Below are 15,848 nucleotides of genomic sequence, written 5' to 3' on the forward strand. Positions count from 1 at the left end.
TAGCACTCTACCACTTGAGCCACAGCACCACTTCCGGCTTTTTTCTGCTTATGTGGTGCTGAGGAATCGAACCCAGGGCCTCATGCATGCAAGGGAAGCACTCTACCACTGAGCCAACTTCCCAGCCCATGTTCTTTTTATCTTTATAGATGTATAATTGACAACTGTATTTAAGGTTTATGATTTAGTGTTTTGATATACATACAAATTGTGAAATGATTGCCACGATCAAACTAATTAACATACTCATCACCTCTGTTGAAATAAAATTCTTGACAAATTAATCAAATAAAAAACTATTTATGAATTAAGCAGGGCAAGAATAGGTTCAGCTAGTACTGGCCTGTAATGTGGTCAGCAGCATTTAGAGACAGAAAACTCAGGTGAAGGACACAGACAGCTCTATTGGTTTAGGTTACAGTTAGGTGTTTGCCTTATTTGAACTTGGCCTGATCAGGTGACCACCTGTGATTGACTGAAATTTGGCTGTTGTGATTGGCTGACACTCAGCTATTTGCTATACTAATATATTCCCAAGTTAGGCTTTCAGTTAGTTTATTTACAAAGTTAGGTTGAAGTTAGTTATGTAAGGACCCAAGTAAAGGGCCATCCCAAGCCAAGGTATTAGTTTAATACCTTACATAACTACCATTTTCTCTTCCTCTTTTTCTCTTCACTTGTCCCACCTTCACTTTCTTCTATATCCCTTCTCCCCTCCCTCCCTCTCCCCTCCTCTCTCTACTCTCCTCCCCTTCTCTCTCCCCTCTTCTTCCTCTTCTAGAATTCTTCTTTTGAATGGTGACTTCATTCTAGATGCTTTTGGCAGCCAGTTGAAAATTTAATGAATCAGCTGTTTCTCTACACATTATTAATAGTAGATTGATAGATTTTTTCCTAACTAAAATAATCAAAGAGTTGGGTTGTGGTTGGCATTGGTAAACAAAGCTTCAGTTTTCTATTTTACATAAGTACATGGAAACATCCACTTTCCAGAAAGGAGACATCTTTTTTTTTTTTTTCTGGAAGGCAGCACCTCATGTGGTCCATCAGGGTTATGATCCTGTTTTCTAAGTGTCTTTGAATTTTGTATTAAGCATGAGATTTAGCAGAAGCACAAACAAAACAGGTTGTCAGGGTGACTTGCTTCATTGTGGATTGGTATTTTCTGGGTCACTGGTATTCTTTGCTATTGGACTTAGTGAGATGCCATTGAGTTTTTATTTTGGAAATTGCCAACTCTTAAAACCCACAGACACGTTAGTCCCTTCCAGATTTCCAGGAGAGTTGAATGGTTCTTGTTCAACTTCTTCTATAGAGCAAGTTTGATTTGTAACCTTGGAATACTGTTCTATGGCCATTTGTTCTTTTGGTCTCAGTTTGGGGGAACTAGTACATTGCTTTTGGCACCTAAGCTTGTAACCTTTCTGGAATTTCTCCTTCACAACCTCTTGTCACAGTCCCAAATCCCAAAGGCATATGCTAACTCAGCCCAGATGCCAAAAGATTCATCCCCAGCTGGGTCACATGACCCTAATGAGCCAGCAGCCATATGCACAATTAATTAAAACTGAAGTCAAAATAGTAAAATGAGTTTTATGGGTATACTTAGCAACAGCAAGGTCTCCTTGTGTAAAAATCTAAAAATACTCATGTAGCCACCAGGAATAAGGGACAAGCTACTCATATTAATTCCCCATCCTTCAGAATCTCAGTTCAATAGCTTATAATGTATACTGAAGTTACATACTGAAAAGTCCATTGAAAGCCATGACAAGAAGGAAACAGTAGGAAAGAAAGTACAGGGTGTCTTCAGACATTGTGGAGAACTGGGCAACTCTAACTCGCTTCTTCAGTGACTGAATAAACTTCACGATCTGTCCTTGGCTCTCTGCAAGTACACCAGTGCTTCTGCAGCGCTCTGTGCTTGTGTATAGATTCTCATAGTGGATCTGTCTCCCTAAATTCCACTTCCAAGTTTAGTGTCTGTATTGGAGCCTTTATGTTTCAGCTGGGGGGAGCTGACATTACTTGAGGAACGTTGTAAGTTGGCTGTTAGTGAGTAGCTTGATTTTAACCATAGTGGGTGAACAGTTACATTATGCAGTTTGACAAAGGCTCCCAAATCAGGGCTGTGATTCTTCTTTCTTTTTTATTGTCAAGATGATGTACAGAGGGGTTTCAGTCACATAAGTAAGGTGATAAGTACATTTCTTGTCAACCTCGTTAGCCCTTCCATGATTTTTCTTTTGAGATGCTATTTACTAGCTAGCTCCTGAGATCCTCCAAGTCAGAATTCTTTTTTGCTCTCTGGAACCTAACAGTACCTGGCATATGGTAGGAACTCAATACATACTTGCATGAATGAAGGGACTGTATACTCTGAAGCTCACAACTAGAGTAAACCAACCAACCCAGTCTTACAGATTATACATATTTTGTGACAAGCTGTCAAAAGATGTAGTAATTTGAGTAGCCTGCCAAAAGCTCCCCAACTCTCCACTAAGATGTCTCTTCCTGTCTTGCTGTAATACCTGATTCTTATACTGATGCCATTTCTAAGGCGCACATTTTGATTGGTTTAGGCAGAAGTTCACAGGATAAAGAAGGAAAGGGGAAGTTAATGAGAGGCAACTCACCAGTCAGCCCACCGAGATGAGGATTAGTCTACCCAATTATTATTTTGCTTACCTTCACCACTATGGTGGAGTGGAGCAGAACCGTGAAATGGGGGAGATCAAGTCCTAATCTTTTCTACCTTCTTTCCTTTGTGGCCTTTTCTCTGTAATCCAGCCCCTTATCCCACCTTTGTTTACTACTATTGTTGAAAAAATTGTCTCTTACATTGTAATGCTATTTTTTCCCTCTTATTTTTCTTTTTAAACTAGCTATGACTTTATGTGTTGCTTTATTAAGGTGCTGTTGTAATTCAATATTGTAATTCTACCAGGGGACCCGTAAAGACAGCAGAGATTAAATCCAAAGTAACAACACATTCAAGGGTGGGATTTCATGCACTGTGGGATAGTTGGGGATGGTGGTGAGGAATTTCTTTTGTGTGTGTGCATGTGTAAGGAACATTCTAGGTAGTAGTTTATTTATTTATTTTTTTGTTGGTCATGGGGCCTGAACTCTGGGCCTGGGCGCTGTCTCTCAGCTCTTCAGCTCAAGGCTAGTGCTCTACCACTTGAGCCACAGTGCCATTTCCGGCTTTTTCTGCTAATGTGGTGCTGAGGAATTGAACCCAGGGCCGTATGCATGCAAGGCAAGCACTCTACCACTGAGCTACCTTCCCAGATTGGTGTAGTTTAAATCATATAAACAGGCCTCCTTTGGGTAAGATGTTTGGTTCATTTTCTTTCTTTTTTCTTTTTTAATTGTGAGCATACCGTACAGAGGACTTACAATTACATGGGCAAGATAACGAGTACATTTCTTATCAAGAATTGTTGCCTCCTCTTTGTTTCCCCTTCCCATCCCTTCCCATACTCCTCCCATCTCCCCCCACCTGATCCTTCCCCTGGTTCATTTTCAATAGAGGAGAACAGGTTGACCTAGCATGGGAAAGATTTAGTGAAGGATGGAAGAACAAGTCAAGGATAGGGGAGATATTCCTGCTGTGGGTCATGTAGGGCATTAGGAATATGGAGAATGGATGTGCTGCGTGATGTGGGGTGGCAGGTGGGGACGGTAGAATGGTGGGGTATGAGAGTCCTATGAGAGGTGTTGGGGGGAGGAGGGGCAAAAAGGGGTAAAAAGATCTTGGAGACTAAGAGGACGTGGAGCTGACTGCCAGCTCTAATTTTGCTCTTTTATAAGATTCTCTTAGTTTTTGTAATTTCTGAATATTTGCAATAGGACAGTTTATCAGACCAGACTTGAGGTCCTGCCCTGGTAACCTATATTCATGCAGCCCACCTGTCTTAGGAGATTATTTAGTCTTAGGGAACCGCTCCACTGTGTCCCTAACCTCTGGGACTTCATGAAGAAGACAGCTCCAGATGAAAGGGAATCTTGAAGAAGGCTTGCCTGTAGTCTGTTATAGGGTTCTGGAAAATAACTCTTGTTTATACAAAACAAGGAAGAGGTAGATCTTTTTATTAAAGTTCTTTCATTTGCATACGTAAATGAAACCAATCAACCAACCAACCATCCCATCAATCTTAGAAGGTTAGAATCTTTCTTAGAAGCTGACAGGAGCTGGCAGATGAGAGAAAATCCAGGTCCTCAATGATGTTTGCAGTATTGAAAAGGTTTAAATAAAGACTTCATTAAGGATTCTGAAAATTGCATTTCCTCTCTTACTGACAGCTCTCAGGTAAAATGTATGAACTAAAGGACTGGGATTGAAAGTAAGAAGTAACATCTTTTCAAAGAGGGTTGATAGGGAAATGGTGCCAGGGTATGACTGAGGTGTGAATGTATTCATTTATAGTCCACTACACAATGCTCGGATAGAAAACATTTGAATGGTGTCAGAAGTAATAGTGGTATAATTCAATGGCCCATAAATTTATCAAGTGCTTATTAAGTGTTGAATCCTCTGTTCAAAGTGGTTTCCAAAGATTATCTCATTTAGGCTTTTAATAAATACCGTGTGAGATAGTTACTCTTATAATCATCCCTATTTTACAGATAAGGAAACAGGTATAGAGCAACCAAATATCCTCCCAGTAATTAGCAATGAGATTACAAAGCCAGGTAGTCTGAATCTTTAAGCCCATGCCATCAACCACTACACTATCATATTTGTTTAGGAGTAGAAGGGAAAAATCTACAATAGTGGAGAATACTTATTGGGTATCGACTGTATGCTAGGTTCTGTGCTAAATCTGGTTTATACAAAATTATTTTCAAAATAATATTGTGAGGCTGTGTTCTGGCTTTACAATCAAGGCCCATACCACACACACACACACACACACACACACACACACACACATGCACACACCACACACACAGTACACGTGGGTGTGCGTGTGTGTGTGCGTGTGTGCATGTGTATGTGTGTGTACTACATACAACTTATAATAGAGCCGAGAGTGGTGCTGAAACATCAGCTGGCTCTAAGCTATTACACTGATACCAGAGTGATAAAAACACCAGCAAGGTGTTTTTATCTGAGTTTCCTAAAGGCTAACCCTGAGGTTCTCAGATAATTGGTTATGAATGTACTCAAAACATTAAAAATCATGTGGTTTATCCCACCCAGAGGAGTGACTCCAGGGGTAATACTGAGGTTGTATGGATCTATCTCCCACAGCAACAATAGCCGCACTACTTTTGGCAACATTCTTTCTGTCATTACTATGAACATCTAACTGATCCAGTGATAGCTCTCAAGAGCTACTGCTTTGGAAGCCTTCCTGATGATCACCTGTGCATAAAAGTGGATGGACAATGTCATTGCTTGGTTTGTTTGTTGTAATGAAGAAAGAGAAGAAGGTCTGATGGCTTTTCTCGCATCACTCAATTCCTCTTACCAATGGGATTCTTTATCTTTTATTTTTTTCAGATGAGAAAAGAAGGCCAGCAAACAATGGGATGTAAAAGTCACTAAAAGCCAAGGTTTGTGGCTACAAAGAAGCTCAGACTTTGGATCCATGTGGCCAAGACTGCAGGTATCATTGGTTTGACAAGAAACAGGGAAGGCTGATTTCTGTCATTTATCCCTCGTTGGACTTCACTTGAACTTATAGTGCTCCTCAAATTTCATGTTGTTGATTCTGAGATGATGCTGTCCCACTACCTGTGTCCCTATACTATACTTAATTTTTACACCTAGGGCTTGACTACCTCACCAGTTTATGAAATGAGAGAAGTGTGTCACTAAAAGATGTAAACATGACTATTTGAAGAAGGCTTACTATTTGTATTTGAGTTGCTTTCTTGGTTATAGAGATAGACTTACAGCGACTTATTCAGATTTTATTGCCTGGAGCCTCCCAGGAACTCTTAGCAAGTGTAATCCAAATTTCCTTAAGCCTTTTGAGTTTACATGAATAGGAGAACTCAAGTTCTTCTACTCACTCCTCTGGTGTGTAGTGAATGATCTCCGACCCCGGTCTAATTCCCACAAAGTGATTGCTGGGGCCACTGGGATGGCCTGTTTCCAGTTTGTACCCTCTTGTCATTGTCTATGGTTTAAGGCAGAAGCTCATTGTTGTCTCTCTACAGTCCCCAGATGCCTCTCAGATTATAAACCCTTACTATGGCCCCATTGCTTGGCCCTTCTTCAGTTTCCTTACGTGATAAGGCACAGTCAGTTCTCCTATATAGATTTCTGAGTTTTCTGGAGTTCTACCTGCACATATAGCTCCTTTTTCCCCCTCTCTTTTTTTGTCTTTCTTTTTTGGTACTGGGGATTGAACCCAGGACGTTGCACTTGCTAGGCAAGTGCTTTGCCACTGAGCTACATCAGAGCCTTCCCCTCTCTTTTGAGTGCTGGTCTTGGGGCTTGAACTCAGGGCCTTGGCACTGTCCCTGAGCTGCTGCTTTTTCTTTCTTTCTTTCTTTCTTTCTTTCTTTCTTTCTTTCTTTCTTTCTTTCTTTCTTTCTTTCTTTCTTTCTTTCTTTCTTTCTTTCTTTTTTTTTCTCTCTCTCTCTCTTTCTTTTTTCCCCCCTTAAGGCTAGAGCTCTACCACTGAGCCATAGCTCCATTTCTAGCTTTTTCTGAGTATTAGGGATAAGAGTCTCACAGATTTTCCTGCCCAGGCTGACTTTGAACCACCCTCAGGATGGCTGTGGTCAGAATCCAGCCGTAGACTCTCAGTCCATCAGATATGCCCAGATCTCAGTGCATTCTGGGAACGGGTACAAACTAGTATGGCAATGAGATTCTGCCCTTTCACGAAGTCACCTGAGATGGTGAGGCAGACAGATCCAGTTTAAAATTAAGTGTGAAGCTTACATTTCCACTCAGGCCTAGAACACATTGCTTTAGTCTTTTAGTTCTCTGCCTTGTCTACTGAATGTGTTGTCCCTGACTGGCAGCATTTATATCACCTGGGAGCTTGGTAGAAATGCAGTTTCAGGCTCTGGTAGCCAGACCTCCTGAATGGGTGATCTGCATTTTACACAGATTCCAGATGAAAGCTCATACACATTTGACAGGTAAGACTGTATGTAAGAAGTGTTGCAGATGTTCTCAGAAGCTCTCAGATGTTGGACAGCTCTGCAACACCGTGTTCCAAGTAGCTTCTGTGGTTGCTTGCTAGTACGTACCCTTGGAGGTTTTTCCTGTCTTTCTATATAATTTTTATTTAGATTCAGATTTTATTTGGGATCTTCATTTTTTTTTCTTTTCTTTTTTGTTACTTTGTCCTGGAGCTTGATATTATATATCAGCTTGAAATCCCCCTCCTTCCCATTCTTCTTGGGTTAAGAACTTTGATAATAGAAGGAAACTATAGAGCTGACATTGAAGGAAAATTCAGAAAATGAGTTCCTTTTTATCTGCAGGCAGAGCAGCTCCAATGAGTAGAGTACCGCAATAAAACCCTTTTATATGCCTGTCATGGAAAGACAAACCTTTTCCAAAGGAAATGGATTTGAGTATTTGCGAGATATGATAAACAGCCTGACAAAAAAGGCCCGAATTTCCCTTTTAAATGTTCAGTAGGGGGAGGTTTTAACTTCCCTTGTCAGGTAAAAAAAGAATTCATTATGAAAGCCATTCTAGCTGAAACTCAGAAATGAAAACTAGGCCAGATCAGAGTGGAAAGCAATGATTTAGAAATGTGTTAAAGGCAGTAGTTTAATGAATAAAGTGTCAACTTCCCATAGGAGCAAAAATAAATCATACCTGGGCTTAAACCAGTTTTGTCACCTTGAATTAGCTGGGTGTAGCTAGCACCCTGCACTTAGTATAAGGAAACATTAAAGTCTAATTCTTATTAGAATTGTATAATATTTGTATAAGGGAATTGTTGATAATGATGTTAATAATGGCATCCTATCCTCTTTAAGGACTTCTTTATTGCAGCAAATGCTGACTGAAAAAAAGAGAAAATGAGAAATGTCCAAATGAAAATGGTCCTCATTTTCAGCTTTTCCTTCCAGCAAATGGCCTTGTGTCCTAGAATCGATCCATCTAGGGAGCCCTGAAAAGCTGCTGCAGAGCTGACCACATTCTTGGTGTTGCTATCCTGGCTCTTGGTTCCCAGGTAGATTTGTGTGTCGAAGCTGCTGTAGCCCAGTAAGTATAAACTGAGTGTCTTGAAGACTAAAAAGGTTTTTTTTTTTCCTTCAAAGTTCAAAAGGCTTAAAGTCTAAGATTCAGGTGTCATTAGGTTTGATGCCTTCTTTAGTCTTGAAAGACAGTCAGTTCTAAACTTTCCTTCTAGCCTCTAGTGATTTGTTATAGTCCTTGGCTTATATATGCACCACTGCCTCAGCCTTCATCTTCACATGGCTTTCTTCCTGTGTGCATATCTTCATCTACATTTCCCCTCCTCCTCATCCTTCTTCTTCTTTTCCTCCTCTTCCTCTTCCTCCTCCTCCTCTTTCTCTTCTTCTTCTTCTTGTTCTCCTCCTCCTCTTCTTCCTTCTACACCTTAGAAGTGTATGTGTGTGTGTGTGTGTGTGTGTGTGTGTGTATGTATAAACTAGAAACCGTCCTAATGATCATTTCATGACAACACCTGAAAAGACCCTATTTCCACAAGATCATCTTGTAAGGTTCTTAGAATTAGAACTTCAACCAATTCTTTCTGAAGATACAATTCCATCCATAATACCAGGAAGATGCGCCATTACAAGGTTCTTTGATTTTGCTAATAACTAAACTCCACAGTCACAGCATCCTCAGGCATGAGATAACACCTCATCTAGGTCTAGACACTTACAAAGCAACCTTGCACACCCTTGAGGTATGAGTTACACAACACTCATTTCCTAAGTGAGAACATGGAGGCACTAAGAGGTTGATGCAGTAAGCCTCTCACCTGGTGTAATTATCCAATCTGTTTTCCTGTTTATAGTTTGTCTCTCCAGCTAGTGAGATCAGGGACTGTGACTTTTTGCTTAGTGCTTTATGTCCAGCTTCTTACATGGTGCCTGGAGCAGAGTAGATAGTATGTTCATTTATAGAGTGGATGTATGAATGAAGGGGCTAGGCAGCAGGAGGTGAACCCTGGTTTTTGGACTCTGTTTTGTTATGTATAAATGGACACATGTCCACCACTCTGGTGTCTAAGCAGAATTTCACTCTGTGGTGAATAATGAGTAGTAGCATGACATTAAGACAAAAGCTCTGTGCATTTAGGTGTAACTATACCCACCTCTAGGAATGGTTAAAAATACATACAGTCACCAAGTCTGGCCATGAAAACTTCCCAAGGGGTTCCTTCATGCTTCTTTCCTTTCCCCATGAACTGGATGGCACTTTCTAGAGAGGTCTGGGCATTGGCTCTCTGGATATGGCAGAGACATTGATAGCCTTGGTACTATCAATATTACAAGACAAAGAAATAAGGATATTGTAACTTAACCTCCACATCTACAATGACCAAATGGAAGTTGGACTTGTAAGATACAAGAGGCCCCTGATGAACTGTTCTGTGCCATTCTGGCCCACACTTCAGAATACATCAACGAGTGTCAATATTCCTAAGAAAGCAAGGGTTGCCCCTAACCTCATGAACACTACAATCCTGGAAGATGATTGTTATGTTGGCTGACTGAGCAAGGCACTTGTGAAATGGCAGGATTCACACAATTACTGCTGCCTTCTTATGTGCAATGTGAAGCAGCATACATAAGATGAAAGCACAAATTTGTAAGTATAAAAAGACCAGAACTCTTAACTGGAAAACACTCATTGTATCTGTTATGGAGAAATCATCCAATTTAATGCGTGTGCACATTCATGGGTCTCTTCAGCGGAAATCACGGGAAGATGGCCATTATGTGCCTGTTGTTTGCATGCCCAAGATGCAAAAGCAAATCACAGTGTGTCAAGTAATGCTTATATTTCCTTGTACCTTCTCCCTTTCCTCTCTGATCTATTGAGTCCCTGTGGTGCTTACTGACATTTTGTTGTTCGAGAGTTTCTCTTTACTAAGTAAAGAACATCAAAGAGGTTGAATTATAGCTCATATTCTTTTCTCCTGCTGTTCATCTATGGCCACCATAATGAACAAGATAATGGCTAAAGGTAACAGAAATGGAAAAGCGGGGGAGAAGGCAGAGGCTTGAATACTTTTCTAAACAGAGTTCTTTTAATAAGTAATTTTCAGGTTACAATGTTTCCTCCCAGAACAGAGTTATTTCTTTTTAACCATGCCTTCTTTACTGTTTATGTTTCCTTCTATCTTCATCTCCTCTTCCTTCCCCGTCACTTTTTCTCCTTTTCTCTCTCCAGTCCCTTCTTCAGATACACTGATATCTGTATTTATTTTTATTTATTTTTTGGTCAGTCATGGGGCTTGAACTCTTGGCCTGAGCACTGTCCCACAGCTCTTCAGCTCAAGGCGAGCACTCTACCACTTGAGCTACAACGCCACTTTCAATATCTGTATTTATTGTGGAGAAAAATAGCTTATATGGATGCTTCATGATGGGCACTGGAATCTTGTCTGGATGAATGTAGTTGAGCATCTCCAGTTTAGATGTCTGCATCAATACGTGAATGGGTATCATACAATAGCTTACCACACCATACCTTAATGCTATAGCATAACACAACATGACACGTTGTACTGTATCATACCTCCCGGGGAGACCCTCAGCAAATTGTGGTCAAAGGATTGTTTCAGTCTTGGTCTGACTCAGGCATCTTTTCTCATACCATTCGTATCCTGTGTGGATCCTTTCTTTTCTTTTTTTTGGGTCCGGTCATGGGCTCTGAACTCTGGGTCTGGGCGCTGTCCCTCAGCTCTTCAGCTCAAGAGCTAGCGCTCTACCACTTGAGCCACAGCGCCACTTCCTGCTTTTTTTCTTTTTGCTTATGTGGTGCTGAGGAATTGAACCCAGGGCCTCAGGCATGCAAGGCAAGTGCTCTACCACTGAGCCACCTTCCCAGCCCTGTGTGGATCCTTTCTTATGTGGCCTATTCTATTCTGGTGCCAAAGCATTTGTGGAGACTGTAGATTGGTGGTGTTTGGCTCTTGTTAGCATGTATAGAGAATTTTCCATCCCATTTCTTGCCATTGGTCCAAGTTAATTTTCAGCCGAGAGGCTATGTCTGTAGGACTAAAAGGAGGCAGATGTCGTTCAACATGTCCAACAAAAACATGCTTCCTGCTAATCATAATTAGCCCAAGGACCCCTTGCCCATCTCTGGTACCTCCTTTCATTTCTGTTCTGAGCAGGTGCTCTGTCTTCTGACTCTAGGTTCTGTCTCTTCTGTTTTCTCCTACTCTGTGACACTAGGAGGAATTTCTGCTTTGGTTTAATTGGGTAGAAAGAGTAACTGATTGAAGTCAAGCAGAACAGATAGGCACAGATGCTATGATGTGGAGCTCGACCAGCATCCATCTTGGCTTTTGAAGTTCCCAAGTTTACTGTTTACTTTTACACATCTGCACTCTTAGTATGGAGTAGAAGTGTTTCTGAAGTTCCAAATGTCCTTAAATACTTCCTCTCTCTCTCTCTCTCTCTCTCTCTCTGTGTGTGTGGGAATGGGGGTGGGGAGGAAATGCCTCATGTATAGTTGTGTAATGTGGGCTTGATTCTCTAGAGTCCTTCAGGTGAGTTAGTGTTTTGCTTTCTGAATGCTTATTTTCAGAAGCAGTGATCTCCAAGCAAAACCTTTGGTGAAGCAGGTCTAGAATAGGAAAGGAGGAGCTCCTATTCCCAAGTGAGTGATAGCACCGGGTGAAGACAGGGGCCAAGTGATATTCACTTTGTCATCTGTCCATGAGTCTCTCCATTTCTGTCACTGTACTCTAGCCTTCACCTATTTTCTCCTGCTCTGTTTCAACTTCCACTTGAAGACAGTGAGTTGCCCACAAAAAATGTGTACCTACGTGGTGGGGCGGTGTGTGGAGATGTGTCTTGGTGGGAAATATGGGCATGGGCCACATTTTCTGCTCCTAGTTTCATGTTTCTTCTCAGACATGGAATTGAGGGCGGAGTAGTACTCATTTCTGTGGTGAGAGAGAATGGGCGGGCCTTCTGCCTTGTTCTGCCAGCTCGAAATGGGATTCTTTGTGCAGTGGTCATAATCTAGGCTACTAATTAGATCACCTCGAAATCATTAAAAACCATCTGCCCAGACTCTTTCCCTCATGCTATTCAAATTGATCTGGGGTAGAGTCTGAATGGCAGAAGTTAAAACAAATTGGCTTATACAGAAGGGGACTTAGGAAGTGGCGCTGTGGCTCAAGGGGTAGAGCGCTAGCCTTGAGCTGAAGAGCTGAGGGTCAGCGCCCAGGCCCAGAGTTCAGGCCCCAAGACTGACAAAAAATATTTTTATTGTCAAGGTGATTTACAGAGGGGTTGCAGTTATATATGTAAGGTAGTGAGTACATTTTGTCAGACGTTGTTACCCCAAGGGGGAATTTCATTGTTTCATTTCTACATGTTTATATATGTTCAGTCAATCTCACCTACTTTGTCACTGTCCCTTCCCAAAACAATTTCAACAGGTTTTTCTTGTTTACTTTTCATAGTTACAGTCTATTTTGATCATATTCTTCCTCTTTCAAAATATACGTCAAATTTCTTCACTCTCATTATTTTTCCCTTCCCCTTTCACTGTCTCCTCCTAAGTAGTTTATTAGCTAGATTCATATTCTGTGTTTATCCATATATAGTTATGTAAATGGATATATATTTATGTTCATGACCATGAATATGTATAGCTTTTAGGTCTAGCTTCCACATATATGTAAAAACGTAATTTTTAAAACATTAAACATTAAAGATACTGTACAGAGGGGTTACAGTTACATGAGTAAGGTAATGAGTACATTTCCTATGGAGCATTATTACCTTCTCCTTTGTTTTTCCCCTACTATCTCTTCAATATTTTGTTTTTTGAGCTTGTCTTATCTTGCTCAATTTAATGTCCCCCAATTGTATCCATTTAGGAAATCATGCACTTTAAATGCTCCCCAGGTAATTCAAGTGGACAGCCAAGTCACACCACTGGGTGTGGACAGAATGGATGGGTGCTGGATGGGAGGTGATAGGAGGTAAGCAAACTATTCACTTACCAGAAACGACTTTTACTTTAGTATGTCCCTGGAAATGGGTTCTATTTGGTATAGAAGCTCAGTTACCCAAATAACTATATCCTTTTAATGAGTGCAGACACAATGTTTCCTTAACATGTTGAGCTTTCATCCCAGTGCCTGCCAGCTGTTTAGTTCTTTCGGATTAAGCAGTGGGCCACAGTGCTGGAGGGAGGCCGAGGTGCTCTTCTGACCTGGCCTCCCCAGGTGCTAGTCCTGCTGCTATGGCATCTTCAATCAGGGGAGCTGCTCCCCTGTAAGCTGTGAGAAGCACACACATGGAGGTAAACACTGTTTTATTTTAAAGATGGCGATTCCCTCAGGTTCGTATTTGTTCTGTGATTCTATTAGGCTTTGTAATTCTGTTTACTGTTACCCAGTGCTCAGGTAGAAGCCTTCTACTTGGTGGGCTGATGATAGGAGATCACATTTAACTTTTCCAAGTTTTCTCATACCTCTCAGTGAGAGAAATAATTGTTAGTGTTCAATTGCAGAATATTTCTCACCTAATTGTCTCAAAACTGCAGGGTATGTATTTGATTCCTTTGATTGATCTGTTTTGTGTATGTGTTTTTTTCCCAATGTCTTGAATAATTTAAGAGCAATCTTCAGTTTTTGTTTGTGGTTAATTTGTTGCCTGGCAATTATGTATCCTGGAGCAGCATATTTCATTCAAGTATCTGCAGGCAGGAAAGGACCCCTTTAGGACTCAGTTTTAGGGATGGGTGTGTGTAGAGCAAATGGAGTAAGGCAGGAGTTTCTCATTATGGGCGTGGGAGGGCTTTGGGTCTGCACTTGCCGAGGACTGAATTCAGCTGGTTCAGCATATTGTTATAACCTAGAGTTATATACATATGCTCTACCTTAGATAACCTTGAATGTAGGCTTGAGACTGTGTGTGTGTGTGTGTGTGTGTGTGTGTGTGTATGTGTGTGTGTGTGCGCGTACTTACATGGCCTTCTGTGGCCATTCTTAGACAAATACTGCTTTTGTCTACAGAAGATATAAACAGGTGCTACTGGAGGACAGGGAAAAAAGTAATAGGTGATACCACTACTGGATAATGTGAGGCTGCTGGGGGACAGGACGTGAACCTGTGAACCTGCTTTACAGATCCTATAACTCTATGCTGTGATGGGCCAGTGCACAAAGCTGTTATGCTGTGGGCTGCTGTTATTACTGCCAATGATGAGTCCACAGACAAGGAACTTTGAATAAAGCCTGGCCACCATCTCTACTGTGTCTCGTATCTTCTTCCACCTGGAGCTGAGAACCTGCACAATAGAATGGTGGTACATGTCCATAATCCCAGTTACTTGGGAGGTGGAGCTAGGAGAATCGTGGTACAAGGCTAGACCAGGAAGATGTGTGAGACTTTATCTGAAAATCAACTAAAATATAAGGCTTTGGAGGCACGGATCAAATAGTAGAATGCTTCTCTAGCAAATTGAGGCACTGAATTCAATCCACAAGGCTATGGAATAAAGAGAATCATTGTTATATGAATTTGGACATCCTGTGTGGTCAGCCAGATCCCTAGAAACCTGGAGTTTATATAAGGCAGGGTTGAGCCTTCCTCCTGACATCAGTATTGATGAATGGTGTTTTCTGTTTGCTTTAAATTTTCCCCTTATGTTAGTTGAAGTCACTTGTAAAGGGGAAAATAGTGCCTGCTGGAGCTCCTGCACCACACGTGAGAACTGAGCCACAGGGAGGAAATGGGATCCTGTTTGTTCACCTGTTTTTATTCCTTTTCCTTGCACCCATGATTTAACTCTGTGGAGAGGTCAATCAGATCTGGAATGGAAGTGAACTATGGCAAGGAAGGAAGCAGTAACAGCACAGATGCTCTGGAGTCCTTCCAGAACACGTAGGAAACTGTCCCGGGTGGGCAATTTCCACACTGAGCAGGTGAAGGGATTCATCTTTACCAAACTACATTTTCTTCCTTTCTGCCTTAAGATGTGGTTCCCCAGGCAAGCTCAGGGTCTCCTTGGTAGATCCTGAGCTTCTACAAGCTATCACATTGTTCTTGTCGCTGAAGGCTGTCTTGTCATGCTCTCTTCTTGGGAGTTTTTCAGAATTAAAACTCTGGAAGGGAGACAAATGGGGAACAAAACTCCCTTATCTTTCTCATGGGAGAAGGTGGCAGTCCTTATTTGAGGCGGAAGTCCTCTTTGACAGAAATCTTCTCTTCAAAGTTATCTCAAAACTTCGCACAGGGCACAAATTTATATTTTGTCGGTGACCACCATCCAAAAACTACCAGGAAAACACCTGGCTGAAAAAGTTCGGCTTATTCTTTGTTGCAATTAAGGAGACCACTTATCATGGGAAATAGTAGGGAGTCACAGAAAAAGAAGAAACTTGCTATAGTTTAAGTATGCCCCCCAGAATTCATACATTGGAAACTTAATCCTTAAAGTCATATATGGAGGTGGAGCCTTTGCAAGATAAATTAGGAATATAAGGGTATAAGGGTGGGCTTCCATGATTGCATTAGTGGCTTTATAAGAAAAAGAACAAAAATAATAAAAGGAAAGGTGTGGTGGTGCACTTGGGAAGTAGAATCTGGAGGATTGTGAGTTTGAGGCCAGCTTGGGAATAATGAAGTTGTGGTGTGTGTGTGTGTGTGTGTGTGAGAGAGAGAGAGAGAGAGAGAGAGAGAGAGAG

The sequence above is a fragment of the Dipodomys ordii genome, unplaced genomic scaffold (assembly GCF_000151885.1).
Source record: "Dipodomys ordii isolate 6190 unplaced genomic scaffold, Dord_2.0 Scaffold17, whole genome shotgun sequence".
NCBI lineage: Eukaryota > Metazoa > Chordata > Mammalia > Rodentia > Heteromyidae > Dipodomys > Dipodomys ordii.